Source organism: Peromyscus leucopus, chromosome 23 (genome assembly GCF_004664715.2).
Source record: "Peromyscus leucopus breed LL Stock chromosome 23, UCI_PerLeu_2.1, whole genome shotgun sequence".
NCBI classification, from domain to species: Eukaryota; Metazoa; Chordata; class Mammalia; order Rodentia; family Cricetidae; genus Peromyscus; species Peromyscus leucopus.
The window spans coordinates 30659479-30687164 of NC_051082.1; the positions used below are offsets into that span (position 1 = coordinate 30659479).

Sequence of the window (27686 nt, forward strand, 5' to 3'; positions counted from 1 at the left end):
CACTTGAGTCTTCCTGGGAGGCCGCGTTTCCCAAACCTGAGTCTGATAAGGCTTTCCAAGGCAGAAGGGCTTAAGTGCTTATCTTTATTGCCTGGTTCATCCTAAGGCACAGAGGGCCTTTCTGTTCCAGTGAAAGTAGGAACGAACTTTTTCAGGGGACTTTTCAGCTCTTGGATGCTGCTGATTCCTCCACCTCTTCCTCCTCCATCTTCCTCCTCCTCTTCCTCTTCCTCCTCATCTTTCTCCTCTTCCTCTTTCTTCTCCTTCCCTCCTCCTGCCCCTTCTCTTGCTTAATTAATCCTCTTTTTTGTTTGTTTGGTTTTTCGAGACAGGGTTTCTCTGTGTAGTTTTGGAGCCTGTCCTGGATCTCACTCTGTAGACCAGGCTGGCCTCGAACTCACAGAGATCCGCCTGGCTCTGCCTCCGGAGTGTTGGGATTAAAGGTGTGTGCCACCACCACCTGGCAATTAATCCATTTTTAAAAGACAGGGTCATGGCATGTAGCCCAAGCTGACATCAAACTGGCAATCCACCTGCCTTAGCCTCCCAAGTGCTGGGATTTTTTTTCCCCTTTAGGATGTTCATTTCCCACTAGGATGTCTTAATTTGGAAGTTCCTTTGAAAGTCTTAAATAACATCAAGAAGAACTTGTACCTCAGTTTACATTCAGCCTCGTGTGCCCCTGCTTTGCGACTTACGGTGCCCTGCACACAGTAAAAAGGAATTCTTCCATTTGGGCAGCAAGGCCAAGGTAGAGGGTTAAAAAATGAGAAATAATAATAATTAAAAGCTCATATAGCACTCAGAAGGCTGAGGAAGGAGGATCCTGAGTTTGAGACTGCCTTGGCTATATAGCAAGATCCTGCCTCAAAAACAAAGCAGGACAAAGGACTAAAGAAATATTTCAGCAACTAAGAGTGCTTCTGGCTCTTCCAGAACCCAAATCAGGCAGCTTACAAACACTTGTAACTCAGATCCAGGGGATGGCCTCTTCTGTTCTCCATGGTACTGTACTTATGTACACACACACACACACACACACACACACACACACACACACACAAATAAAAATATATAAAATAGAACAATTACAAAGTGAAGCCTCTCTTAAAGATGATGACCAATGGGGACCCCCTGAACCTGCATGTATAAGTAAAGTCATAAAGTGGAGGCCATGGATGTGGCTGTCAACACTCAGGATGGAACATTAGCTATTTGCTTACACTGGGCATGGACCGACAGGTCTCCCCCAGGCAGACCTTGTTGGGAGGAACATGCAGCAGTCGTGCCCTTCATGAATGAGCAATGCTGTTCCTAGAAGATAGGGTTGTTAGCTGAACATCTCTGTGTCCAGTAGAGGATACCTCCTTACAAATTATTCATCAGGGAGGCCACAGAAACACCAAAAACAACACAGACCGTTGCCATTGCTCTTACTTGCCCACCATAAGGAGATAGGAAGACTCTGTTGCTGAAGACTCCATTCATTTTGGATGCAGGACATACAGAAATCAGCCACAACTGAACAGGACATCCTCCACCCGAATGCTGTCTTACACAGTGCCAGAGGCTACTGGAAGAGAAAAGACGTTAATGGTCTCATCCAACACTGGACCCTGCATCCTACACACAATTACCTGGCGAGATGTGCCCACTGATTCAGTAGTGGTATGGCTGCTATAGGGGTAACCAAACAATTTCTGATTGGATATGAGGCCTGCTCCCTCGGAGGGATTTCATGCCCGGTACTGTAAAGCCTAGGACTGCGAAGATCATAGGCCCTAGCAGGGAACCTACTGCTTTTTGTCTTGCTAAATGGCCAAACTGTCAAACTGCATTCTAAATCTTTTCGTTAATGCTCATAGATGTGTGTTGCTATCAACTTTGGTCTGGGAAATTTCTTTTTACAAGGGGTAACAGTAGGGAGGCTTAGATCTGACCAAAGTGCTGAGTATAAATGTCCAAGAGTACTCAGCTTTGGATAGGTCATTTATATCCATCTCCTGGCACCCAAGGCTCAGGGAACATCCCAGAAGAGGGAGTAAAGGAACAAAAGCTGGAGATAGAGAGGAGAACTGTGAAGTGACTTCTGGACATGCCACGGCCATCACACATGTCGATGTACAGCAGCCGTGGTCACCCACACAAAGTCTACACAAAATCAAGCCAGGCAAAATTCCAGCATGGTTGGGGAGGGGCCCTGAGGCCTCATCCTCAGTGGAGGAGTATTGTTTAATGGTTGTTGAAGGAGGGAGACTTGGGCAGGGGTGGGGGGTTGGTTCAACAACAAAATAATAACAACAGTGTTGCTGGAGGGCTTCTCTCCAGGTTCCACCAAGCCCCGCAGTCCCACAATCCACGTATAAAATAATCACTCAGACGCTTATATTACTTATAAACTGTATGGCCGTGGCAGGCTTCTTGCTAACTGCTCTTTTATCTTAAATTAACCCATTTCTATAAATCTATACCTTGCCACGTCGCTTGTGGCTTACCAGCGTCTTTACATGCTGCTTGTCTGGCAGTGGCTGCAGTGTCTCTCCTTCCTTCTTCCTGTTTCCCCAATTCTCCTCTCTCCTTGTCCCGCCTATATTTCCTGTCTGGTCACTGGCCATCAGTGTTTTATTTATATAGAGCGATATCCACAGCACAACAGGAAATGATGTCATGAAGTTAGGATGGGTGGGGAGACCTAAGTGGCAGGTGGAGGGCATAGTGGTAGAGAGATACAATCAAAACACATAGTATTAATGTATGGAATTTTCAAAGCATAAATTATAAAATATTATTTAATAAAACACCACCTAGAGTAAGGCATTTCTATTTCTAATAATTGGCTATTGATTAAGTCACAGATGTACAGGACAATAGTAATCTACTATGCAGTTATTATATATAATGTGTGTATATTAATCTATATATAGAATTACACATAACTATGAGGTACACTGTGACATTTCAGTACATGCATACAACACACACAGTGCAGTGTGTGGCGGCCAGTGGAGGTTCACGGGTGCGTCTTGACAAGAAGAAGAATCCAATCCATTCAGACTCCTAGGTCTAATTACCAGTTTGTTGGAAATAGAAGGCTAGAGGCAGACAGAATGGAACAAGGCACCTGCTGTAGCGACCGGGAGATCCGGGTTAGAGAAAGCTGTGCACACACTGATACCTGCCTGGTTATATTGAAGGGGTGCTGATCTATTGTTTCTAGGATTCTGTGAAAATTTGGTCTCATGAGAACTAAAAATACTTGAAAGTCTTTTGCATACACACATGGCACTCAAATCCAAAACACTACCCATTACGCCACCTGCTGAAATGGGAGCTAGGGAGGTAGAAATTTGGAACAAGGAGCAGAGTCCCCATCTAGCTCTTCCTTGTCCCAGGCCTCACTGCTGCAGAGCACCAACCCAAACTGGTTAGGGGCCACTGGCACACCCTTTCTCTGAGACCATGAACTCACGCAGTTCCCAACATGAGGGTCGAGGAGCACACAAAGACTTGTCCCACCCTTGAACTGGCCTGCCAGGCTCTGAACCCACATCAGTAGCGTGGACCGAGGGAAATGTGCACATGGGATTAAAGGGTGATAAAGGCCTGGGTACCCAGATTGGGGCTCTAGGTCTAACTCACTCATCCGCTGAGTGACTGGGCCCCAATGCATCCTCCATCAAAAAGGAATGCCATTCGTGCAAGACACTTGTGGAGAGTTGTCAAGGAAGAAACAGCCATTCCTGCATCCAGGAGCAAGAGATGTGACTTGGGATGCTGTCACATGAGTCTGGATGAGGACTATGAGGCTATGGAGAGGTGTGAACCACTCTGAGATCTGAGCTGAGGTGTTCAATTCTAGTTACCGGGGAGAACTCTTGGGGGTGGATGGCTTTGGGCTGGGTACTGACACACGGGCAGTGTTCAGATTGAAGAAAGCGCATCCACACAGAGAGCACTGAGCCTGAAGTCAGGTGAGTATGGAGACTATGGATGTCTGCCCAGGGCCTTGGAACTCTGTATGGAGGCTATGAGGAGCTGCTGGAGACCTGGAAGTAGGGGACTGTTGACCAGGACTAGCTGTAGATGTAACCAACCGTCTTATTAAATAAGAAACACAGAACCAATGCAAAGAAGAAAGCCAAGAGGTCAGAGCTAAGAGCTAAAACCTTACCCTTCCTCCTGCGGTGGTCCTACCTCTCCAAACCAGAGCTACTTCCTGGGTTAAAGTCTTTATATAGAGTTTCTGTTCTGCCTTCTCATTGGTTGTAAACCCAACATGACCGCCTCGTCACGGCCTGTCTGTATAGACCTCCAGGTTTTCTATGGTTGGTATTGAGATTAAAGGCGTGTGTATCCAATACTGGCTGTATCCCTGAACACACAGAGACTTACCTAGCTCTGCCTACCAAGTGCTGGGATTACAAATGTACGCCACCACTGCCCTGCTTTCCTATGGCTTGCTAATAGCTCTGACCCCCGGGCAACTTTATTTATTAACATACAAATAACATTTTAATACAAATAAAATATCACCATAACTAGCCTTTAAGATTAACAGAGGACGGCTCCGGGGAAAGGTAGTCGATCCTACCATTCCCTGAAGAAAGACACGTAGCCTGTCTGTAGACCATTTCTGATAGAAGCAACAACCACAGAAAATAGATACTCACAGGAACTGTCTGGATCCCACACCCACTTCCGGCACTGACCATGGGAGATGCTCAATATATATTTGCTAATTATACTCACCCCGATAATCAGTGAATCTCATCTGGTGGGGCACATGGGCTGGAATTCTTAACATTCATGTAAAACATCCCGAGGAGTCTCTTTGTGCTGGACTAGAATCACAGAAGCCAGACAAGATCAGGCCCAAATCCAGGAAATGAACCAGGTACTCTCCTTCTGAGCCAATCAAACACTCCCCTGTGGCCGGGGCCAGAGTGCATGTGTCAGGACCGTGTGCAGACACTGACTTCGGTTGCATGTTCTGTTCAACCAGATCAGCCTGGGGGTAACATCCCAGGCCATCCCAGTGTGAGAAGTTGTGTCTGCTGAGATCACGGTTCTGTGGGCACAGCAAGAAGGCACATTTCGTGCTGGTTGGAGCAGCTGTTCGAAGCTAGCCTCCCCCTTCCTGAGTTCTGTCCTTTCTCAAGTTCTTACACAGTAAGACTGTCTTTCCTGGCTTCATTTGCAATCCCAGGTTCTCTTCCTTCTTCTTCTTCTTCTTCTTCTCCTCCTCCTCCTCCTTCCTCCTCTCTCCTCCTCCTCCTCCTCCTCCTTCTTTTTATTGGCTTGGGTCTCCAAATACTCAGCAGTAGCTTTAGGCAAGTGTGGGGCAGCCTGTGTCAGGCAGGTTAAGAGGTGTCAAGAGGTCAGGGTGGCCCAGGGGAGCAAGGCCCAGGAGGACAGAAAAGAGCCGGGATGGGGGTGGGGGTGGGGGTGTAGCAGTCCATTAGCATCGACCTCATAGCTGCCCTGAGAAGGATGAGAAACAAAAGAGGGTGCAGACACAGGAACAGAGCTGGATAAGTATCCCGGGCAGTCTCTGCTTCCCCATCGGCAACAGTATCCCCTAACTTGCAGGGGTGTGCTATGTGAATCTATGTAAGACCCCAAGATACTGCAGTTAATATATGACATTTGTTTAAAGAAGTGGCCAGCTCCTCCACTGGGGGGGATCTGTCACCAATGGTGTGATATGTGGAGTGGATAGAGGAAGTTCCTTCTTAAAAGGCTCAGAGACCACTTCTTGGCTCTTTAGAGAAAAGTGTGGATTCAGCTCACACAAGCAGCTAGGCAGGGTTAGCGTGTGTCTTTTATAGAAGAAGATTTGGATCACACAGTTGCAAACTGGCCAAGGCCCCAAAGCCTGGGCTCTGGTCACCACTGACTGCTGCCTCGAGCTAGCTCTGATTCATCGGGACAGAGGAAAAGCTGGGGTGTGATTGCCAACATCCACCCTCTTGGTCTTTATAACTTGGCCTAAGCCCCGCACAGACCCCAGTAGGAACTGATGAGAAATTTGCAATCAGTTGGGCCAAGAACTGGTATGGTAGCTAGGGGACAGGACAGGGAGTTTTACTGGTCCCAACCTGAGAACCAAAAGAGACCTGGAAATGTACCAGACTCTGTCCAGCAGAGTGCTTGTACCCAAATGCCAAATCTCTTACCTTTGCTTGGTGGTGGGGTGTTCAGGTAGCAGATGGAGTGAGGGCCGTGGTCACTGGCGGTGTTTTGTTGAGATCTAGAGTTAAGGAGAGGACACATTTGGACACGTATGAAGCACCTAGAACATACGGAGAAGCATTCTGTGGTGTGCTGGTTTTGAACTCAGGGCCCTGTCTGATGTCCCCCAGAGCCTCCCTGGCAGCCCGTACACTCTAGAACAGGTCTGCTGCTTCCAGATGGGGACTGCAGCGTCTCTGGCAACTACTGCTCTAAAGTCCCTCACGTTAGGGAAGCTCCCCTTCTGCTCCCTGCTTTGAAGACCCCAAGCAAGACCTGAACCCTGCAGAAACTGTAGAGGGGTGTCAGAGCCTTGCAAATTGTATGAGTTTCTCCGCATTGACCCATGCTAGGGTGGTTTTTTTCTTAAGCTAGATTCATTCATTTTCTTTTATATATATGAGTATTTTGTGTGTGTGTGTGTGTGTGTGTGTGTGTGTGTGTACACCACAGGCATACTTGGTGCCCTCAGAGGTCAGAAGAGGGCATTGGATCCTCTGGAACTGAAATTACAGATGGCTGTGAACCACCATGTGGATGCTGGGAATTGAGCTTTGGGTCTTCTGCAAAAATAAGCACTCCTCACCACTGAGCCACCCCCCACCCCCACGCTCCCCCCTTTTTTAAGACTGGGCCTCACTCTATAGCTCTAGATGGCCTGGAAAGCACTATGTAGACCAGGATGATCTTGAAGTCACAGAGATTCTCCTGCCTCTGCCTCCTTAGTGTTGGAATCAAAAGCCTGTTTGTTTGTTTGTTTGTTTGTTTTTTTGAGACAGGGCTTCTCTGTGTAGTTTTGGTGCCTGTCCTGGATCTTGCTCTGTAGACCAGGCTGGCCTTGAACTCACAGAGATCTGCCTGGCTCTGCCTCCCGAGTGCTGGGATTAAAGGCGTGGCCCACCACCACCCGGATGCAATCAAAAGCTTTCGCCACCCTCCCCCACCCCACAAACTCCAGGATTTGAAACACTTATGCTGCCAAGTGGTCCAAATCAAAGAAACTCAAACTGCAATGGTTGTTTCAAACAGCCCATTTTGTCTAATATCGCCCCGGGCGCGAGAGATCTGCCCCTGGCTACACTTCACAATTGGGTGTGTTCTTCAGGAATTGGCACATGCGACAGTCATCGGGCACCCAGTTCCAGCATCCCCAGTAACACTATTCAACACAAGAACTTCCACGACCCAAGCCAAGACATGGCGGGGAAGGCCCATTCTGTCACCATCCCAGCTGTGACTCTATGGGACAGGGCTGCCATGCTGTGCCTGACACACCTGAGGGACCTGGCACTGGGGGAGGTGGCTGGGTCAAGGCCAGGTAGCCAGGCAGAGGCAGTGCCAGCACCCACACCCACCATTCCCTGTAGCTTCCTGGAAAAGCCACGACCTCGGAGGGTTTGCCTGCTTTGTGCAGTTCCGAAGAACACCCTTCCCTCCTCCCGTCTCAGTGAAGGCCCCCATGGGGTCTCGGGCAACAGAACGGCCTGCCTGGGGAGCGGGCATCCTTGAGCCCAGGAAGGATGCTGGGAGCCAGCCTGGGGCTTGAGGTGTGCACTTCTGAGCTGCATGCAACAGACTCCTCTCAGCATCTGTGGAATGCAGAATTCCTGAGTCAGGGCTGGGAATGTGTTTTTTACGAGCTCCACAGGTGACGCTCACAAGCATTAAAATTTGTAGCCCAGCCATAGTCATCTAATTGCCTTTCTGAATGGAGTGGGCTGTCTTCTCTCTCCAGTTCTTTGCTGGCCATCAAAACGTAAAAGTGTGTACACAGGGCCTGGAGGAGGGTAAGCGCTGGGGATATGAGCCCGGTTATCTACCGGTCGGGGGAGACAACAGGCAACTTTTACTTTTACCTTAGCTTCTGTTTCATTTGAAACAGTGTTTCCTCCTTCAGTACTGCCTGAAGAACCTCCCTCATCGTTTTGTCCTTGGGTTTTACTTGGGGGTGGAGAAAACAGCCAGGGCAGTCAGCAGTCATCACTGCCCCCACCCCCGAGGTGATTTCCGAGTTTAGAGGCTTCCTGGTGGTCTAAGAAAAAGCCCAAGACTCATGTGTACAGGACCAGAAGAAACACTTTTGCAGGCACAGCACCAGATTTGAACGCAATGATTGTACGTGCTTGAATTTTCTGAATTAAAACGGTGTGTGGGTGTCTACTGCCTCCATGGGGCTGGGCTTCGGCTCTAAGGCCCATAAGGAAAATGGAAGACTGAACTCAGTCGTTCATTCCTCCTCCTCTTCAGAGAGTTTGCAGATGCTGACCGGCTGGGATCTACCACGGTTTTGATTGTTCTCTCTAAGAAGTCCCAGCGTGTGCAGTCAAACAGAGTCCTTTCCGGGAAGGCATTCCAGTGACAAAAATGGCCAACTTGGTGGCCGCAGTGTTGGCAATTTATGAGATACTTTATTTTCTGAGAAGATCTTGTCCGCATTCAACTTGTTTAAATTTTATCCTGCCAAGCGGATGCAGTGGCGCATGTCCTTAATACAGCACTTGGGAGGCAGAGGCAGGTGGGTCTCTGTAAGTTTGAGGCCAGCCTGGTCTACAGAACAGGATCCAGGACAGCCAGGGCTACACAGTGAGAGAGCCAGTCTCAACAGATAGATGATAGATAGATAGATAGATAGATAGATAGATAGATAGATAGATAGATGCATTCAAAGGGGGAAAAAAGACTTTGGGTTCTGAAACCCAAAGACGGGAATGAAACTGAGCGAGAGAAAAGTCTGGAAGAAGAGTGGCCTGGTTTGGTGTGCTTCTCTCCTTTCAAAGCCAGAGAGTGGAAAGCATGGGCACACGCCTTTAATGTCAGCATTTGAGAGGCAGAGGCAGGAGGATCTCCATGAGTTCAAGGCCAGCCTGGTCTACAGATCAGTACTAGTACAGCCAGGACTACGTAGAGAGACCCTGCTCAAAAAAAAAAAAAAAAAAGGAAAGAAATAAGAAAATAAACGGCAGCACGACCATCTATCCCAATGAATGCTTTACCAGTGCTTCTAGAAAACTGAGGGTGTGGCAAGGGGATGTTTGGAGCCAGCAGATGTCATGTCACAGGCATGTCACAGGCATGGCCGGCAGGGCAACGAGCAGCCTCGCTCTGGCAATGTACAGGGTGGGTTTTCCACAGTCTGTCTGTTTGTGTTCACAAACAGCATTCCCTCAAGTCTTTCAGCTCAACCAGTGGCATCTTGTGGCGGCCTGTTCCACAGCTCTGTGTGTGTGTGTGTGTGTGTGTGTGTGTGTGTGTGTGTGTGTGTGTGGTGTGCATGTATGTGTGTGGAGGCCAAGGGGAAATGTTTAGTGTCCTTTCTCCTTCAATGTGCCTGTTTCTGAGGTGGGGTTTCCTATTGAACATGGAGCTCACCCACTCAGCTGGTGATCCAGCCCTCGGGATCCTGACTCTGGCCCACCCATCTCTGGGATTACAGGAACTCAACCCCACGCCTGCCCTTTCCTTGGGTTCCTGGGCTCAAACTCAGTTCCTCATACTTGTGCAGCAAACACTACCTGAGCCATCTCCCCAGTACCCGGCTGTCTTTGAAAGAATGAAATAATCCTAATCACATCTGGGGTGCCTTGGGGTCAAAGCTGCTTCTCTCTACCATCTTAAATAAAATGGCAGAACCCCAAAGTTTCCCGGCACTGAGATCTTGCACGGTGCATGGGAGACGGCTGTGGAATCTAGTCTTCCGGCAGATCCCAAAAGAGAAAAATGCTACCAGGAAGTGGTCTGATGCTGCTGGGGTGAGGGAAGCGTGGATGGATGGGACCCACCAGCCAGCCCCATAGCAACATCCAGGCTTGCTGGACCTCTGCATGCCACGGTGGCTACTCAGATTCTGCCTGGCATTGGTGAGGTACAACAGAGGTTTTTACAGGTAGTCTTTGAGAAAAGACAAAGAGAAAAGGATGCTGTCTGCAGAGTTCCCACAAGCCCTGGTGATGACATCAATGAGGTAAAGTTTCCGAAGACCTTGTCAGTAGCCTGTGCTCAAAGACCTCCTTCGAGTCGTCAGTCTCCTTTGCAGACCCCTCCACGTGTGCTTTTAACTACAGAACAGAATTTTTCTCACTCTTACAACCAAATGCACTCACTACAGTGAGAGAGGGTGACTGTTAGATAAAATAAGAGACCTCTGCAGGCCAATGGGAAGACTTTGGAAGTCTCACTGTGTAGCCCTGGCTGGCCCGGAACTCACTGTATAGACCAGGCTGCCCTCAAACTCAAAGAGATCCTCTTGCCACTGCCTCCCAAGTGCTATGGTTAAAGGTGTGCAGCATCCACGCCCACCACACTGTGGTCTTCTCCTGGAAGCATCCAGAAGCCCTTCCACAGAGGTCAAGAGGACGTCTACAGAGAAGAGTTCTACAGAGCTCTTGCCCCAGAACCGCTTCAGTGTGCCTCATGGGACCCTGAAAGGTTTTCAAGGCTCATTGTGTTTGGACGTGATTCTCACCTTTCACCCTGAGGTCAGACTCGAACTTCTGCCCCAAGAGCCCTTACGATGTATCTAGGAAATAGATGTGACTACAAATGCCTTTCCTGTTCTGTTCTTGAGGGGTGTGTGCCCCCTTCCAGCCCTGGACTGGCTGCCCTTTTTAGATTTCTGCCAATTCTGTCCCCAAATACATTTGACCTAGGTCAAAAGACGGAGAGCAGCAATATCTCCTCAACTACAGAGAAGTAAAAAGAAAAAGAAAAACAGCTGTATCTCACATACGTATTTCCAGGTCAAAAAAGAAAAGGATGCATCATCCTACAGCTTGTTCAGAGGCACGAGGAGTTGACGGGAGAGAAAGAAGGAAAGAGACGTACAGAGAAGAGACTCCACAGCACACGTGAAGCCAGGCACAGGCGCCACTCAGTCTGCAGCTGGCCCAAGTTTATCTCTGACCGTCCCCCGGCAGTTTGAAACATTACAGTTCACTGATAACCAGAATGACTAAGCGCTAAGGCCGCTTGAATGTCACCCCTGCAGCACCAATAAAAAACCCATAACTCCTGCCCTGGCAGAGGACTGTGGCCAGCACGCTGATGAAGCAGTGGTTATATTACCCGACCACGGGTTACAAATGGCTTTGTAATCAGCATCCTCCTTACCCAACTTAGCCTGAGTGGCACTCAAGCCAGCACAGCCCTGGAGCAGACGCAAGGCCTTCCACTTCCTGGAAAGTGGATGTCTGAGAACTGAACATTCCTGGAGCCAGCTCTCCCAGAGCTCAGTTCCCTCTACGTCCCATCCAAAGCTAATGCGTCGGTCATTTAGAATACCACAGGGTCTGACCAGACCCACTCCTACTGAGCGAGAGTCAAGGGCCAGTGAGAACCTTTCAAAGAACCTGATGGCCATTGAGGCAGACACACACACACACACACACAACCAGGAAAGGGGCCACATGCCAGCTGAGGTAGAGATTGTTGCCATTTTTTAAATGATTTCTTTTTTTTTTTAATTTTATGTGAATAAGTGTTTGCCTACATGCATGTATGTTCACCACATGCATGTAGTGCCCAAAGAATCCAGAAGAGGGCATCAGATCCCCTGGAGCTGGAGTTTCAGATATGGGAGCCAGAAACCAAACCCTCTGCAAGAGCAGCCAGTGCTCTCAAACGCTGAGCCCTCTCTCCAGCCCTGATTGCTGCTGTTTTAAAGAGCAATGGCTATGAGAAAAAAAAACAAACGTGATTAGTTTTTATGTGCATATTTGTCTGTGTTGAGGGTGTTGATCCCCTGGAATCAACTGGAGTTACAGACAGTTGTGCACTGCCATGTGAGTGCTGGGAATTGAAGCTGGGTTCTCTGGAAGAGGACCAGGGCTCTCAACCACTGAGCCATCTCTCCAGCCCTGCAATTCATTTTTAAATTAGAGGGCTAAAATGAGACGTGTAGATAGCTGCTCTCACTGGCCCAGGCCCAATGGCTGGTTGAGTCCCTGGGGTTTGTCCCAGGCTTCCAGCAGATGCCCAGTTGGTGATATCATTCAGTGACTAAAGAGATTGTTTTTATTTCTTTAAAAAGATTTCGGTGTCATCTGGAGGGGAAGGTGCACACACATGCTAGCAGAAGGTTACACATGTGTCCCTGTCCACATATGCAGCAGCCAGATGATTGTTGACAAAAGCATTTCCTGTCCCCTGATGCCCCACACCCCTTCCAAACTCAGGCCCCTGACCTTTCACCCCACCAGAAGTGTTGTCTGAACTTCCAGACCACAAATTTGTGGTATCTGGTTTTAATTTTTAAAAATAAATGGATTCACAGCCCATACTCCCTTATGTCTTGGCTTTTCATCGTGACGTCTGAATTTTTGTGTGTTCGCTATGTATAGTATTTACATTGATGGGTGGCTTGTTTGTTTGTTTGTTTTTCTTTGACACAAGGTCTTGCTACGTAGCCAAGTCTGACCCAAAACTCAATCCTTCTGCTTCGTCCTGGCCAAGAGCTGAGACTGCCAGAAGCCTGCCTGATCTTTCTGTTTGCTCCCCTCCCCCAACCACACAAACGGGGTGTCTGTATGGTCCTCTCTCCTGTTTTGTTTTTTTTTTTTCTATTCAAATTAACACTTAATCTTGCCCATGCTCCAGGCACACGGATACGACCTCTCCATCATCCTCGAAGTCCCTGCTGGGGGCATCTTTTTTATATGAGTGAGGCTCAAGAATGTTGGCAGTGGCGGTAGATTCTGGGAAGCCTACTTGGAAATGCCTTCCCTGAATAAGCTTAATCCTCGGTGAAAAACCAAGTTGGCTCGAGGGTCAAAATGAAGTGTCTATGTTTAGATCTGAAGCCACTGCAGCACTTCGCTCTCTTTGAGAGCGGTGGCCACCAGATGGAGGACCACTGCTGGATAGTGGCCCGGAATGAGCAGAGAAGTCAACAGGAGCTCATGGTGTACCACAAGGCCGTGAGAGATGCTTCCTGGGTCAGGCTGCCAGGGAAGGCCAGTGACGATGCCTCGCCCTCAAGCCCTCGAGGTCCAGGAAGGGTGGTCGGATGGGAGAGTGGGAACTAAAGGTGTTTTGGGGTTTTTTTTGCTTGTTTTTTTTTTTTTTTTTGTTTTTGAACAGGTTTCTCTGTTAGCTTTGCGCTTTCTGGAATATTGTCCCAGCTCCTCGACTCACAAGATCCGCCTGCCTCTGCCTCCAGTGCTGGATTAAGGTGTGCGCCACCACCGCCTGGCCTTGTTTTGTTTTTAAGACAATGAATGTGTACATTCTGACACCAACTCCAACATCATGTAACTGCAAATTGGCCAGTAGGTGGCAGGATAAGACCAATTATTCTCCGAGAATGACTACCCTCTCTGAGCCAAATCGCAGGAAGACCTTAAGGAGTGATATGGCTCCAGTGTAGAAGGACACAGATCGCCCAAGAATCTGATGCAATTAAGTCAGCTGTCACTTTAGCCTTTTATCTTAGATCCCTCGTAGGAATAAAACTCTTGGTACTCGGCTTTTCCTGCTTCCCTCTCATCAGGAAAGACGTGCTAAGTTAGAAACAAACAACAGTTTGATATATGTATGGTGCTTTTGAGACTTAAACAGAGCTAAGAAAGCTAAGAGGGTAAAATGTGAGTGACTCTCTTTGCAGCCAGAGACACCCCAAAGGCACAGTGATGTTGCTCCCCATCTCCCTGCCCATTGTGTGTCTACAAAAACATAAACTGAAATTCTGCATACTGACAGCTCAAGGTTCCCTGGACGTGGGGTCTCTGCTAACCTGGCAGTTCTGAATTCACCTGTCTGCAGTATCTCTGACCACCAAAGCCAGACCCCCTTCCCTCTTAGGTCTCCTGCTCCAAGGATTGTACTCAGTACAAGGATTTCAACATATTCCCACCTCCACTGGGAGCTCCTGTTTAACCGTGAGCAGACACTGCTGCGTCCTGAGAGGTTCACACACAATGCCTATTAAGTCACATTTTCCTCTTGCTGTTGTTGTGTTATTTCAGGCGCCCTCCACAATGTGAAGTAGGATCCTGTGATGCATTTATGTCTTTGTTAGCCTTGATATCTGAGTGTGCAAAGTATGTGTCCCGTGGCTGGGCCCAAGGGACGCAGTGTGTGCACACTCTAATTGTCACATCTTATCCCTGTTCTACAGATTGATTCTCAAGACAAGCCACAAAACTAAGGAGTGCATCCTGTAAGGAAGACGTGGCAAGCAAACAGTGTCTGAGGCCGCGGCAGGCAGGTGGGCTCATCCTGGTGTGTGGCCCGAAAACCTCAGCCAGCACCACCTCATCTGTGTTTTAGGGGAAGATCCCAGTGTGGGTGGTAAGTGCACTGATCTCAGAAAGAGACTGTGTGGTGAAGGGGGACATGCCTCAAGCATGTGACTCTTGCCCAAGAGCCCAGATGTGGGGCGCCCACTGCCTTGGCTATTAGAACCCCACGGGTTCTCAATGAAGACAAGAGGAGACGATTCGACCCAAACGCTGATTGTACTAAACATGAAGCTTTTTCAGATAGACCACTTCAGGTCTCTGCTGGAGGATGAAATATTACAAAACTCTTTGTGTTGTTTTATGTGGTTGTGGGTATATGTGTGGTGCATGTGCATTGCATGCGAGTGTATACATATGTACTCTCAGCTGGAGCAGGGTATCAGGTATCCTCTTTTGTCACTATCCACTTTACCTTGCCCTGAGCTTGACATTTCAGCTAGGCTGACTAGCCAGCGAGCACCTGGCATCTGAATGTCTCTGGTCATGATTGCTGGGGTTACAGGCACAGGCAGCCATGCGAGCAAGTACACGGCAGCCGGAGATTTGAACTTAGCTCTTCACACTTACAGCACAAGGCCCCCTGCCCACTGAGCCCCAATTACAAAGATTTTTGAAACACAGTCTCCCCATTTTCCTCCGCTTGTCTCATGTGTCTGCGTTCAATCCCTCCTCAACTCCCCCAAAGGAGTTTTCACATTTTAGATAACAAACCTGTAGGGCTGGGGAGATGATTCAGTGGTTAAGAGCACTTACTGCTCTTCCAGAGGACTCGAATTCAGTTCCCAGGACTCAGCTGGTGGCTCACAACCACCTGTAAATCTAGCTCCAAGGGCTCTGATGTCCTCCGTGGGTTCAGTCCCGTAACAACTCCTACTGTTCTGAAGCAACGGGAAGAGCGACCCTGGCACCTCCCACCTGCCTCTCTTCAGTCGGCTCTAAGCGCATCTTCCTACTGAAAATGGACGATAAAGACTTCTTTCTTACAGCCAGAATTCAGCTCTCGGCTCAGCTCTTGGGACTCTGTCCAGGAAAGAGACAGGCTGAAAGGACCGCCTGTTCTGGCTGATCTCGATTATATGTAAGTAGGATGGAGAATCATCTAGGAGGCTAGAGAGGCTGACCTCTGGGCGAGTGTGTCTGCAAGGGTATTTCCAGAGGGGGCTAACTAGGGGGAAAGAGGCACCCTGAATGCAGGTGACGCCATCCCCATCAGCTGTGAGCCTGCGTGGCATGCAAGAGGAAAAAGGAGAAGCCCTCCCTTCCCACGGTGCTCTGCTCTCCACCACACATGCCCTGCCGTGCTGGACTAAACTCTGAAATGGAACCAAAAGGAATCCTTCTTCGTTTGCTTAAGTATTTGACACGCTGATTAAAACCAACAACAAAAACCTGCAACTAACACCCCCATAATCACAGAAAATACAGAGCTCTGGCCTGAGACCTTGGTCCTGAACACCATCTAAGCAACGGTTCAGCCTCACAGCTAAGGCCCAAATTCTCCACAGATCCCATTCATCCTCAGAAGCACCTGAAGGTCCCTCATGGGCATTTAGTATCTTCAAAACAGGAAGCCAGTGGCAAGGGGGGCTCAAACCATTGTCTCTGAGCTCTCTGGAGCACCTCATAGCTAGCAGGCACTTCCACGGAGGTACCTTTGACTACAGAATAAAATTTCATTCCTACAGATGTACACTGTCTCAATTAGGGTATCTATCACTGTGATCAAACACCATGACCAAAATCTACTTGTGGAGGAAAAGGTTCGTTTCAGCTTACACTTCCAGTCCATCACCGAAGGAAGTCAGCGCAGGAACTCAAGGTAGGAACTTAGAGTTCAGAACTGAAGCAGAAGCCACGGAGGAACATGCTCACTGGCCACAGCCTCCTCCTTTCTTATGTACCCCAGGAGCACCCACCCAGGAAAGGGCACTACACACTGGGCTGGCCCTTCCCACATCAATCATTAATCAAGAAATGGCATGAAGATTATTCATCGCCTCTCCAGTGTGGTGGTTTGAAAGAAGATGGCCCCCAAAGGGAGGGGCACTGTTAGGAGGTATGGCCTTGTTGGAGGAAGTGTGTCACTGTGGGGGTGGGCTTTGAGGGCTCATGTATGCTCAAGACACCACCCAGTGTCTCAGACCACTTCCTGTGCCTATCAAGATGTTGGACTCTCGGCCCCAGCACCATGTCTGCCTGCGGGCCACCGTGTCCTGTCGTGATTATGGACTAAACCTCTGAAAATGTGAGCCAGCCCAACTAAATGTGTTTCCTTTATAAGAGCTACTGTGATCATGGTATCTCTTCACAGCAATAGATAGAAACCATAACCAAGACGTCAAGTTTCATTGTCTTCTCCCTCCAGCACACACACTCACACTTTCACACACACTCACACACCTCTCAGGTCTGTTTGGGACAGCCCTCCACTGACAAGCCTACAGACCCACTCTCAGGCCCCACCCTAAATCTACCCTAGCAGCCAGTGCCGACAATCCCCACAGCCTTTCCACAAGCGCCACTGAACACTGCCATCCATCTTTTGGTCCATCTGAAGGGAGTGTTTGTGGTCCCAGGGCATTGGAAGTCTGCCCGATGCATCTCAGATGTCAAATCAGAACTCATTTCACATCTACACACTTCCTAGGGTCCTCTGACATGGGTGGTGGCCATTTCTTAGACTAATACATAAAAACCTAAACATACACGTCTCTGTGAGGAGGTACCGTGCTGTTCTGATGCACGGTGTTAAAGCGGGGTTGTATATATTCATCTCCTCAAACATTCATCAGTATTTTGAGGTGTGCAGCTGGTTTTTGCCACCTGTGGGCACCCGGCTGCACAACAGCACAGAAGGAATTGTGTGTTTCTGCCACTCAGCCCCCGTGGATGGGTATCTCCCCTGGGTGAGGTAGGTTTTGAAGGGATGTGGACAAAGAGCATCCTCAAGGTTCTGAAGGAGAAGCATTTCCATAGATACCAGGGGTCTGTTTCTGCACAGTCGTCTACAGTTAGGTCTTTCATTGGTTTGGTGAGACGTGCTTAGCCATAACCAGTAGTGAAAGATCTATAGATCCAAGGCTATCATTCGGAAAACAGTCTCAGATGTCGAAACTCTGATCCCTTACTTTGATCTGTCTTCCTGAGCTCAGAATTAAAACGAGATGGGCCAATAGTTCTGCCAGCTGGGTGTTCCGAGGTCACAACGCAGAAAAAACTATCCCAACGACAGGCACTGCTAACTATTTGTGTGCTTGTGTGCGTGTGTCTCTATGTGTATGTGTGTGTGTGTGTGTGTGTGCATGTGGGATGTGGTTTTGATGTATAGTGTTGTCTGTGTGTGTGTGTGTGTGTGTGTGTGTGCATATGGGGCATGTGGTTTTGCATGTATAGGTGCTTGTACACTTGCCTCTGTGTGTGTGTGTGTGTGTGTGTGTGTGCATATGGGCATGTGTGCATGTATAGGTGCTTGTACACTTGCCTCTCTGTGTGTGTGTGTGTGCGCGCGCGCGCGCGCATGTCAGAAATGTCAGAAGTTCAAGTCGGACGTCTTCCCCCATTGCTTCCTGTTTACTTATTTATAATTTTATGTTTTTTGTCTATGTGTGTGTTGGGTATGCCTGGTGCCTTGAAAAGGCCAGAAGAGGGTGCTGGATCCTCTGGGATGGGAGTTACAAACAATTGTGAGTTGCCATGTTACAACTGGGTGCAGGGCATTGAATTCAGAGGCAGTGGGTGCTTTTAACTGCTGCACCATCTCTCCAGCCCCAACCCCCCATTGTTCTTGTTATTGTTGTTGTTGTTGTTGTTTGAGACAGGGTCTTTCACTGAACCTGGACTTCACCATTGCCTAGACTGGCTGGCCAGTGAGACCCAGGAGCTGCCATCCATGCTGGGGTTACAGATGGATGCCCAGATTTTTATGTGGATGCTGGGGATCAAAACCCAGGTCCTCTTGCTCGCACAGCGAGTCATTTACCAACTGAGCCACCTCCCTGGTCCTGCTGTACTTTGAATTGGTTCCCAAAGTTTATATGTTGAAGCTTCACCCCAGTGCTGTGTTGCTGGGCGGCGGATCTGAATCAAGGTGTTTAGGCCATAAAGGCTCCCGTCATCCACAGCCTGGTGCTGGCTATAAAAGGGGCTGAGGCCGCAAGCGTGACCTCTCCCTCGCTCTTGTAGCCTCACTTTCCACAACAGTACGAGGCCGAGTGAAAACCCTCAGCAGGTGCAGCCCCTTAATGGCGGATTTCCCAGCCTCCTAAACCATGAGAAATACATTTCCATTCTCCCTGCATCGTCCAGCCCTAGGTTTTCCATCACGGCAGCGCAAGTTGGTGGGATAAGACATTTGCCCACACTTCTTCCTCGTTGTCACTCTATCTCGCCAAACCTGTCACCAAACTGAACACTGTCCCTCAGGGGCCTCTCACGTCTGCTGCTCCATGCTACCCCGCTGTCCCACCCCGGCGGACTCTCTCCTGGTTTCAGTGATATCTGCCCCTCCATGCTACCCCGCTGTCCCACCCCCAGCCGACTCTCTCCTGGTTGCAGTGACGTCATCTGCCGCTCCATGCCTCCCCACTGTCCCACCCCCGGCCGACTCTCTCCTGGTTGCAGTGACATCATCTGCCGCTCCATGCTACCCCGCTGTCCCACCCCCGTCGGACTCTCTCCTGGTTGCAATACAACGTCGACAAAGAGCCTACCTCTGACCTTCCCATGGCTGTGACAAGCCCCAAATCGGCTTGCGCCTAAAAGAGGCAACCCAAGACACAAGGCCGCCTTTGCCAAGGCCCCACCAACCTCTGCCCATCTTCTCCAGCCCCACACTGCGTGCTCAGCCCCACTAAGCTCGGGGAAACGTGCAATACTCCCTCTCGTGGGTCTTCGACCCAGCTCCTCCCTCTGACTGTCTTTAAGTGTGGGTTGTATTATTCATCAGCTGCGGTAGGGCTAATGGATCAGGAGGCAGCTGCCATTGGCACTAAGAATGTTGGGAAGCTATTGTTACTCACAGACCGCGCGAGGCCCCCCCCCCGGGGGGGGGGGTCACAGAACACCACGTGGGGCCAGGCAGGGAAGTGCTGGGTTGCTCAGGAGGCAGAGGAAGGTGAAGACATAGAAAGCTTTCATTGTGGTCTCTGTGGGAAGGAACGGTCAATGCAGAGTAAGCAGGTGCCGAGTTGGTGGGGTTGGTTCACGTCACTGAGCTCTGCACATAGGGGCCATTGACAGTTTCCTGGTACCAAACCTTGGGTGGGGGTGATAGAGTGTGAGGGCTCAACCATGTCCCTGAACAAATATGTGGTCTGTCTTCTGCAGGCATCTACTAGCTCTGTAGGCAGGCCCTGCAAGCATCAGGACCCTAGATGTCCAAGCACCCAATATAGGGTCTAAAACAGTGTAGCTAATATGGCCTTGAGGGTGCCTCCTTTGCTCTTGGCATGAGTGGGGATGATGTGGCCCAGACTGGGCTCTGGTCCCCATCTAGAGGCAGGTGCCGGGCATGCTGTCAGCACTAAGACTGCAGGCTTTCTCTCCTGCACGTAGCCGTCTGCTCTCAGCTCGTTCCTGCCTGTGGTCTGACTTAGCTGTCCCTCAATGCTCTGCACACGCTCTGTCGAACACAGCGCTGACCACACGGGATCAGAGACGGGTCTCCCCCTGGACAGGAAGCCATCTGAGGACAGGAGCTGGACGCTGGATCTGAACTCCAAGGGCCCACCACAGGCCTCAGCCCCCTGTCACATGAGTAGCTCAGTAAACATTTGCAGAATAAATGAATGAATTGTGAGGTCACCATTTCTATTGGCTCCCACTGGAGGGTAACTCTGTGGCCGCTCTGGGACAGACACTGTGGCTTTCTTGTGCTAAATCCTCTCTCCAATCCTTTCTTGAAATCAGAGCAAGGCATTACTCCATCTGCCCCTTGGGCCAGGCAGGCACCAGCTGGAGTGGGGCATCTGAACTCAGGAATTGATTTCCCAAGTGCACAGAGTCCGCATGCACACCAAATGAGGCAGAAGCCCTGCTAATGAGGAGAGCAGCCCAGGCCTCGGCCTGCTGGGAAATGAGCACACCTCACCTCTGCTGCCAAGCAGGGTTCCTTGGCTCAGGCCTGGGCTGTTCTCTCCCACACCCCCTCAGACTGCTTCCCCAGCCGTCTTCACGCATCCCAAGCCAAAGGCAGGCTAGTTTTACTAAAAACCTCAGCATATTACATCCAGCAAGGGAGAAATCTCCAATCCGAAATCATCCCTTGGCCCTTACCTCCTCGAGTGGATGCCATTACGGCCTCCACCCTGGGTAATGTTTCATCACCTTTGAGCTTGTTCTCCACAGCGCCCGGAGTGGGGCTTCTGTGGGCGGCCTTGGCAGATGGGCTTCTGCACAGGTAGAGACATAGACAAGTGCTTGCAGCTCTGGGATCGCAGACTGGCAGGCTCCGCTCTGTGCCAAAGCATGTCTTCCTCAGCTGCTGGGCGGCTTGTGACACTTGTTCCTGAGGAAGTGGGGCGGGGGCAGGAGAGCACTCAGCTGCCTCTTCCCCCAGGTCTCTGGGGGTATGAGGCCACAGAGCAAGATGGGGAGAGGCAGATGCCACCAGCAGGCCTCCCAATTCCCTAATCCCTCTGGGCTCCCTGCCACAGTGGTGCCTCCGCAAAAGGCCTGGAGTCCCCGAGGGGAGGGTCTGGGAGCAAGGAGCAGATCAGCCACACGGTACCCATTCCGTCTTTGAAAAATACTTAGTGGGTTTCATGCACCAGACAGCAGCAGAAAATAAAAAGAGGAGGAAAGAGGTTTTCCTCAGGGCACAGAGCTTCTGGTTGAAGGGTCCAATAAGAACACATGTAACACATGGGCTGGAGAGACGGCTCAGTAGTTAAGAGCACTGGCGGTGCTTCTAGGGGACTGGGGTTCAGTTCCTAGCACCCACATCGTGGCTCACAACCATCTAGTTTCAGGGAATCCAAACCTTCTTCCGGCGTCTCCGGGCACCATATCCACGCAGTGTATATGCACACATGCAGGCAAACCCCTCAAACACGTAAGCCAGTCTTTAAGGGGCTGGAGAGGGCTCAGCAGTCAGGAGCAGACCCTACTCTTTCAGAGAACCAGAGTTCAAGCCCCGGCACCCACACTGGGTGACTCACAGCCTCCTGAAACGCCAGCTCTATGCACTTGCACTCGCTGGTTTTAGGTCAGCTGGACACAAGAGTCCTCTGAGAGGAGGGAGCCTTAACTGAGAAACGCCTCCATAAGATCCAGCTGTCGCCGAGCCTGGAGAGCATTTTCTTAATTACTGATTAATGTGGGAAGGACCAGCCCACTGCAGGGACCACCAACCACCGATGGTCCTGGGTTCTATAAAAATGGAGGCTGAACTATTTGTAATAGCCAGAACCTGGAAACAACCTAGATGCCCGTCAATGGAAGAATGGATGAAAAAAATGTGGTACATATACACAATGGAGTACTACTCAGAGAAAAACAATGAAAGCATGAAATTTGCAGGCAAATGGATGGAACTAGAAAAAAATCATCCTGAGTGAGGTAACCCAAACCCAGAAAGATAGTCATGGTATGTACTCACTCATAAGTGGATTCTAGATATAAAATAAAGAACAATCAGACCACAACCCATAGAACCATGGAGGCTATATATATAGCATGGAGGTCCCTAGGATGACTGTGGCTTATAATAAATTTTGGATTTACTCCATTATTGAAAAAAAATAGCCAAACAAATGGAAACCCATGAACTATGAACCGAAGGCTGAGGGGCCCCCAGCTGGATCAGGCCCTCTGAATAGGTGTGACAGTTGATTGGCTTGATCAGTTTGGGAGGCAACTAGGCAGTGGGACCAAGTCCTGTGCTCATTGCATGAGTTGGCTGTTTGAAACCTGGAGCTTATGCAGGGACACTTGGCTCAGTCTGGGAGGAAGGGACTGGACCTGCCTGGACTGAGTCTACCAGGTTGATCGCAGTCCTCGGGGGAGGATTTGCCCTGGAGGAGGTGGGAATGGGGAGTAGGCTGGGGGTAAGGGGAGTGGGTGGGAGGGGGAAAATAGGGGAACCCATGGCTGATATGTAGAACTGAATGGTATTGTAAAATAAAATAAAAGGAAAAAAAAAAGAAAAGAATCCCAAAAACAAGACACACAAAAAACACAAACAAAAAAAATGGAGGTTGAGCAAGCCATGAGGAACAAACCAGTATTCCTCCGTGGCCTCTGCATCAGCTCCTGCCTCGTTTGAGTTCCTATCTTCGCTTCCTTCAGTGGACTGTGACCTGGGACATGTAAGCCAAATCAACTCTCTCCTCCCTAAGCTGCTTTTGGTCATGGTGTTTATCATAGCAATAGCAGCCTTAAGACAGCACTCACATTCACAGACCCATATCACACACACACACACACACACACACACACACACACACACACCCCTCTTAACAAAAACCAAACATGACAGGGATCGCTGTGCTCAGCCTGTGAGGGAGGCCAGGAGCCTCCAGGGGCCTTTGTGGCTTTGGCTGAGTCTTGAAGGAAACAATGAAAGACGTGAGACATGGGAGTGGGCGGGTGAAAGGTAACACTGTCCCGGAACCGAGCAGGACCAAGGGCTCGCTTAGAAAACGTACGCACAGACTCACAAACTTCCGTCTGAGGATCCCGGCGAGCTCACACTCCTCAACCCAAGAAACAGAGCACACGGCTGAGAGTCGCTGAAGCCTACGTGTGTCAAACCCCAGTGTGGACCCAGATCCCCAGGGACCTCGTTACAATGAGGGCCCCGGCCAGGCTCAGTGGTCCACGCTGAGCATCCCATCGCTCAGGAACTGGAGGCAGAACCCCTAGCTTCGGGCTAGAGTGTGCTCTGTAATGATACCCTGTCTCAGAAAGAACGAACCGCAGCTATGGGTGTGGCTTAGTGGTCGGATGCTGGCCTAGCATGCATGAGGTCCCCAGTGCTGCAAAAATCAATCAATAAACAAATCGATAGTAGAAAAGGAGAGCGAGAGCTCTGGACAAATCTGAAGCAGCCCGCACATGTTTGTTTGAAGCCCAGCATCCTCCTCCTCGTACTGTTGGCTCTCACAGCTGATAAACAACACGTGTTCAATGTGAACACACGCTGGGTAGAAAGAATCAAGCCACAAGCTTAATGTCCCTTGGCAGGTTCAGTGACTCAACAATATCACCAAAGACGCCAGCTCTCTCTCTCCTGTGCGGTTCCCTGCTCAGCTCTCGCCCTCAGCTGGCGTTCTTACAACCCAAAGATGGTGGTCCCAGCTCCAGAGAGCTGACCCCATAACAGAATCGGAAGCAGGACCACGGAGACATCTCCTCACAGGCTCGCTCTCCGCAGTAGAGAGAATGCTTTCTCGGAATGTGCCCTGGAGAGACAGAACCCACATTTATAAAAAGACTTGTCCCAAGGAATCGGCTCCTATGACTGTGGAGGCTCATAAGTCCCAAGATCTGAAGGAGGCCCAGACAAGTGGATGATATAATTCTAGTAAGTTCAAAACCCAAGGAGAGCTGAGGTTTCAATTCCTATCCAAAGCCAAGAAAAACCTGTGTGTCACAGACTGTAGGCCATCTGGAGAAAGGAATCTCGTCTCTCCTCCAGGGACTGGCCTTGTTCTGTTCAGGCCTTCAGCTGATTGTATGAGGTTCACTCACACTGGCTTCACAGTCCATCTCATCCAGGGCCCACAGGAATCTTGGCCCAGGCAAATTCATACTAAAGCTAACTGCCACACACCTCCGACTTGTCCTCCCCAGGTTTCACTGGCCATCACTGTGCCTCCTCCTAAACACTGACAAAGGAAAATGTGGTGTCCAGATGCCTCAAGCAATTATGATTAATCCCCTGTACACAGAACCCAAGGCTCCCATATGCAGCCACCAGTGTTGCCATAAGGAAAACAGAGCAGTGCTTATAGTTTGTTATGTAACAACGAAGAGTTAATTTTGGTGTGGTGTCTTTATTTATTTGCAAGGTTATTGTTTTATAGTAACATTTATTTAAAAAAAAAAGAGGAGGAGGAGGAAGCATGGAAGAATCAGGACCCACACGATTGTGGTTCTCACGTTCCTCACTTCTAACCACTCTGGCAATCCCAAGGTAGTGTTTTCTGTGTTCAAAGGCCAGGGTATCACCCACTTCCCTCTGCGACACGCAAATCTGCAGTCAGTCTTCAGCTCTTGCTTTAGACCTCTGTTGACAGACCTCCGAGTTCAGTGACTGACATCTTAGCACCTAGAAATAAGAATGAGGAAAGCTTCCATAGCAACTTGCTTGATGGGAAAGTACTGGAACGTAGAGAAGCAACTCACGGGTCAACGGCCATCTTTCTCAGCTAGGTGTGGTGGCAGGTGGGTCTCTGTGAGTTCGCGGCCAGCCTGGTCTACAAGTGACTTCTAGGACAGCCAGGCCATTACACAGAGATACCTGAATGAAAAAAATGAATAAATAAAAAGGAAAGGAAAGGACATGACTGCTCCTAGGTATGGTGGAGGAGAAAGTTTATTATAGATGTGTGGGAGAGCACAACCAGACGCAGAGACATCCAGGAGAGTCCAGAGTGGACACAACCAGGCTGAGCGGGGTCATGAGGGGAGGAGGGAAGGGAATGGAGAGGGAAGAGAGGGGAACAAGGTGCAGCAGACAAGAGGGCAGAGGTACAAAAGGATGGGTAACCCAAACCGCTGGATTATACAGAGAAGAGTCTCTGGGGGAAGGCAGCCCAGCCCCTGGGCTGGAGAGTTTGGGGGTAGGGGTGGGATATGCCAGCCATGCCCTGTAACAGGTAGGAACTGAGGGGTGCTGGGAGCACCTGGCCGCCAGGTCCACTATGTTATGTCAAATAGGCACCTCAGCCATTGTCTCAGGGTGTGAGACTTAACAACACACACACACACACACACACACACACACACACACACAGCCGTCTTTCTCTCCGCTTACACACTGCATCCTGGCAGCCAGATCACAGCAGGTGCAGCCAGCTTTCAGATTCCTCCCAAGGGCACAGACCTCCCCTGCCTTCACTCTGTCGTCCTGCAGACCTTTGACAAATCTCTCAGCTGCTTTCCAGTCCTCAGCACCATAACTCTTGTCGGCCCACGGTCCATGCCCCAGCCTCCACTTCATCCCAAAGTGCTCCTGAAAGTGTGCTGAGTGCCACATGGATATACTCTGGTGTTTCCTCCAGGGAGCGCTATGCTGTCACTGAAGTCAGCAGCAATTAAATAGACATTTCAGGAAGAGAGATCTCATGCCTTTCCCGAGCCAATCTGTCTTGAGGTAAAATGTAGGTGCCCCCCCCATGGTGTGAGTAAGGTTGGAATAAAGATTTTCTTCTCTCCTTGACAGTATTTCACTATGGACCCCAGACCACACCCCAGGCTGAGATGTAGCTAAGTCGTCCGTGTTAAGTGCTGTGAGTAGAGGTGTGCACCACCACACCCGGCTAAAGTGGGAGCAGCATTAGGAAATGAAGTCGAAGTGGTGTGTAAGATTATTCATTCTCTCCGTTGTTCCACAGATATTTAAGATGCCACACTGTGCACCAGGCGCTCTCCAGACACTGGGAATGGGAAACAGTGGAGTTTTCTACCCTTGGGACTTTCCCTACACAGGGTATAGCAGACCCCAGACAGATGCTGAGGAATCTGGAGTTGTCCTAGGGGTCATGGGGGCCGGCTGACATAGGGTTTAGCTGGGACGGGGGAGGTGGCGGCACAATATGACTTTCATTTTTTGGTGTTCCCTCCAGGGCCCACATGGAGGCTGATTGTGACTGAGGGCTCAGGTAACAATTCACCTGAGGAGTGATCAGACCTGGAACTGAATTGTGGCCAGGAGGTGGGGCTGGGGACAGACATTACATACAGGAGGCAGAATGCATACCATTTCCCAGTTTCACGGAGGATCTAGTATTGGAGTGGTAAGGGAGGGAGACTCACATCCACCCACCCTTGACAAGAATAGCAGGAGGGGACCTGGGCAGAAAACCACCTGGTACATCTGAGGATGCAGAGAGCAGCAGGAAGTACAGAGAAGTGTCAGAATTAAGTCAACTGAAGTAGATCGAGCACATTTTAAAAGTGCACATACATCCCAGAACACTAGCAATGGATGGAAAACCTAGTTTTAAATATCAATATCAAAATTTAAATGATACAGCTGGGCATAGTGGCGCACACCTTCAATCCCAGCACTCAGGAGGCAGAGGCAGATGGATCTGTCAGTACAAGGCCAGCCTGGTCTACACAGCAAGGTCCAGGACAGCCTGGGCTACATAGAGAAACCCTGTCTCAAACGAACAAGCAAAGATGCCTAAAAGGCAGATTATAAAACTGACACAGGAAGCAGAAAAAAATGGTAATCCTGGGACCCACAAACACAAATGCAGCAAAAGAAAAGGCCAGAAAAAAATACACTACACACAAAAAAGCTTTTTAATAACAATATAAAGCGAAGGAAAAGCAATACTCAATCAGGAAGATGGAGCAATTGGAAATGCCCGCACACCTACCAACAGAGCCCCAAACACGGTGAAAACTGACAGAATGTTCTCCAGGGGGAAAGCCAAGTCAGCCATGAGCCAGAAAATTCAGTTTTCCTTGCTCAGGCACTGACAGACAGTTAGGCAGAATATCAGCAAAGATGTAAAGAACTTTGAAAACAACTACTTCCCCAGACAGTAGAATCAAGGTCAAGTGCACACATTGAAGGGTTTACAACACGCCCCCCACGGTCCTATTTACCAGGCGGACACTTCCGCCTAGCCATTTCCGGATCAAAGCGTCTCTCGTAGCCAGGATACCCGGCGGACCCGGACACCCCCGCCTAGCAAGTTCCGGCCAAGGCATCTCGCGTGACCAGAATCCGTGACATTACATGGCTGCGTAAGCGTGCAACGTAACCATGTGATCTACGCACATGCGTGGAGTAGTGACGTGACCTGGCCACGCCCCCAGCCGGTTTTAAAGTGGAGCGCCATGCTTCCCAGTCCCTCTTCTCCACGCACGTGTCTCTCCCACAGGCCTGCACTCTCTATCCCTGTATCTCTAATAAACTAAGTGGATTCTGTCGTGTTTCGTGACGTTTCCTTGCAGGGTAAGAACACAACGCAGCTAAATAACTAACACACTAACATTCTCCAGGTTAGACCGTATTTTAGTCCAGAAAACAACAGTCAAAAT

At 49.7% G+C, this 27686-nt stretch overlaps 1 long non-coding RNA gene across 1 annotated transcript; it reads right to left on the reverse strand.

The window, feature by feature from the left end:
- Nucleotides 1-2579: 2579 nt before the first annotated feature.
- LOC114699103 lies at nucleotides 2580-21000 on the reverse strand. Its single transcript, XR_005089868.1, has 4 exons — nucleotides 20739-21000; nucleotides 6177-6250; nucleotides 4750-4841; nucleotides 2580-2692 (listed from the first exon to the last, which is right to left on the reverse strand). It is a non-coding gene; the product is annotated as an uncharacterized LOC114699103 (long non-coding RNA).
- Nucleotides 21001-27686: the final 6686 nt, after the last annotated feature.